Raw genomic sequence first — 3637 nt, forward strand, 5'->3', positions numbered from 1 at the left:
TCCTAAACTCCAGAGAATGAAGTACAGGTTTCCCCCACTATCCGAAGGTAGAGCATTCCTGTGGGACCGTTTGTAAGCCGAAATGTTGTAAAGCGAAAAAGCAATTACTATTAATTTATATGGGAAAAAATTTTGAGCGTTCCCAGACCCAAAAAAATAACCTATCAATTAACACATAAAACCTAACATAACAGGAACATATAGTAAAAGCAGGAATGATATGATAAATATACAGCCTATATAAAGTAGAAATATTGTATGTACGGTGTAGTTTCACTTATCAAAATCGGGAAGACAGCGAGCCAAAATCAATTAGGAGAAAAATTTTAAAATCGGCAGGTACACATACGCGCACACAACTGCCCGCACAAGGCTTCACGGTCATGGTAGTCTTTCTCAGGGTAAACACACGTATAAAGCGGGCGTCTTTTTTTCATAAAAGCAAAAATCCTCTTTGGTTAGCGAGAACAGGTACTAATGTAGGTCTTTCATAACAGCGAGCTGTCATAAAGCAAACATTCGAATAACGGGGGCCACCTGTACTATCTTATTTAACTTCTGTACTAAGCAACTCCAGCCATTTTTTCCTTTGGTTATAACCCATGTATCTAACAGTATCGATTAGCTTTCCTGTAGGTAGATGGCCAGAACTGAACAGAATTTAAAAAAATCTGACCTCACCAAAAGTCTTACACAACTTCAACATAAACTCCTTTTACAACTAAACCTAAAATAATTGAAGTGGACTTCAGTGGAAATAAATGTCCAGAAGGGACTGGGCTGAAGAACCTGTTTCCAGGCCGTACAAACCTATAACGACAAACCTTGTATATGTTTAGTATTGCCGATCAAAGGCGTGGTCCTCTCCTATCATCTGCCACTTGTATAACTTCCAATGAAATTGAGAGAAAATGCAGAATTTACAGTCCGTCTAGAGAAGCTGAAACTGCAGCTTCAAGTGCTTTTAGTTTAAGACAGAAAATGTGTTCAAGGTCTGAACATTCACCGCACGAACATACTCTTCAAACCTGACCCAGTTGGAAAGCTACTCAACACATGCAAGCCTTTGTCCCTGTTACATCAAGCCGGTAGCAACTCAGGATACAACAACTGAAAATATTTCCATAAGCAGAGAAGTTTTATTTTGTATTTTTATTTATTTAGAGACAGACCCTTCCGGCCCCACAATCCCATTCCAACTGATTACAGCCCTGTGACCAACTAACCTAGCAACATAAAACCCCTCACTTTGTTTTACCTGCAGAAACCTACATCAGTGGCCCCGACACTCTGGGACAATTCCAGAGTTATTGAACACGTCGGCCAATGCTATCGCTTTGAAACTGCCAGAGTTTTGGGAGCAAAAATGCCGTCACTTGGTTCGTATGAGCTGAGGCTCAGTTCGCTCTGTGAGAAATCTCCACTGACAACAGCAAATATTTCTACGTGGTTGTGTCGCTCAGCGGCGAGGCTGCTTGAACACCTGCCAGCACACAATAAATATCGATCGCCGAAAGCTCACCTTTTACAGACTTTAGGAATATTGGAGTCCGAGTGCGCCAAACAGTCGCTCTCCCTACCCGGTCTCAGCAATGGTAGCCCTTCAAAGCTACTGGACCACATGCTGTCTCTCTCCTGAGCAATAAATATCCTTGTTTTATTTTTAAAAGAACTCTTCAAGCAGCAAATACCTGATCCCGTTCACGTAGCCCTCGCTAATGCACCCGTGATGGACTATAGGCAGCTTGCCAAAATGGCTGATAGTCTACACGTAGCTAGGCAGCGGTGCATCGTTCCTCCTCTCCCTACCTCAATAAGCCTGGTCAGCAAGGCCCCCAACAAAAGAATGTTTGCAGCTGCAATACACACAACGGGGGGGGGGCCTATGCTTTTACCGTGCTCGCTTTGGTAGGAGCACCAGGAACTGTCGACTGCCTCACAGCTTCGACAGAGACAGCGCATCGGGACATCATTGCCCAGGCTACATATCTAGAGAGCAAGGAGACAGCACGGTCAACTCTAACCGACGGAGGCCTCAAAAACTAAACCAGGAAATTACAGACCGGTGAGTCTGACATCAGTTGTGGGTAAGTTATTGGAAGGTATTTTAAGGGACCAAATATACAAATATTTGGATGGACACAGACAGGTTAAAAGACCACTCTGAGAAAAGTAGATGTGGGGGAGTATGTTTCATGGTGAGCAATGTTTGATGCAACCCAGGTAGCGTACACATCCTCAAATCCTTTTGCTCCCCAGATTCTTACCATGGTGGGCTGTACCACCAGGTGATCAGAGGTGCTCCCTCCAGCCTCGACAACAGCCCAAGATGTGGCTCGGGCAGTCATCAGCACCTGGGCTGCTCAGCATGATCGGCTCCCATGGGTCCAGCCAGGGTTCAGAACGGCTCCAAAGGAGGACCTACAGTCATCCGTGGCCGATGTGGTACACGGGCAGCTGTTACGAGTGCCAGGTGATTTCATTCTTGACAACCACGACTGCCTGGTCAGCCTCTGAACAGCATTCCGCCCTCCTCAGTAAGTTCAACTCCTTTTCACCTATTCCCACCTCCCATCGTGGCGTGCAGCATTCCTGGGCACCCGCTGACCTACGTTCTGCCTCATCTGCTTTCGTCCACCATGACACACACCAACATCCCCTTAGGCCCCCTCACGACGTCCCGTTCCGCATTCTGGAACGGAGAGAAAAGACTTTTGTCATAGGTAAGAGGAGTAAACCTGAACGCATTTCGAAAGATCCCCTTAAACCGGCCCACCAAGACTGGGAGGATTCCAGTGTGGTGTTTCACTTGCGGCAAAGTTGTCGGCAACAAGTGGGAGGCCCATCTGGGCCTGCTACAGGCTGAATATACTGAGGGTGATGCTTTGGATGCATTGGGCCTGAAGCAATATTGCTGCAGACGGATGCTCCTCTCCCATGTTGACCTGATTGAGAAACTCCTGAACTATGCACCTTTGGAGAAGTGATTGTGGATCACAATAATGGCAAAGTATTAGTCCAACCTCACTGGAGTTGATGGCACGAATCTCTGTGGAGATCTAAAGACTGACTTGTATTTAATCTTATCGTTTCAGAAGACATTTTGCATTTGTGTATCCTGAATAAAATGGATTTAATTTGAGTATTTGAATGACCATAAATTTATTGGACCTTTGTTCTTTATTCCCGTGTTTCATTGAAGGGATGGAGTCAATTTCACCTGAAACACTGGACAAATGCAGCCGTGGTTGTTCGGAAACAGAATCAGGTTTAATATCACTGGCATGTGTCATGAAACTTGTTATTTTGTGATAGCAGTACCATGCAATAAAATAAAAACTACAACTTGCAATATGTAAAATAAAGTTTAGAAAAATAAAAGACTGGGAGTATTCCGCCGCCGTGCCCCTGCTGTCACAATATGACCGTGAGCGTGTCAACGCACCTCTGGACGAGCCAGATGCTCCTGCTGTTCCTCCATCCATGGAACACAGAGCCCCAGACAGGCTTACAATGCCGGTTTTAGTGAATTCTGGGGGGGGGGGGCCTTGTGTAGGGTAACGTAATTGGGAGAAATGTACAGAATTCACAACCACCGACATTGAGTTGGGGTTTCACTTTAAGAGGCTGGTCTGAT

The 3637-nt window shown here is 45.3% G+C and overlaps 1 pseudogene; it reads left to right on the forward strand.

Moving 5' to 3' along the window:
• Window positions 1-2329: 2329 nt before the first annotated feature.
• On the forward strand, window positions 2330-3142 carry LOC140714909 (DNA-directed RNA polymerases I, II, and III subunit RPABC5 pseudogene; annotated as a pseudogene).
• The last annotated feature ends 495 nt before the right edge of the window (window positions 3143-3637 follow it).

The sequence above is a fragment of the Hemitrygon akajei genome, chromosome 22 (assembly GCF_048418815.1).
Source record: "Hemitrygon akajei chromosome 22, sHemAka1.3, whole genome shotgun sequence".
Classification (NCBI taxonomy): domain Eukaryota; kingdom Metazoa; phylum Chordata; class Chondrichthyes; order Myliobatiformes; family Dasyatidae; genus Hemitrygon; species Hemitrygon akajei.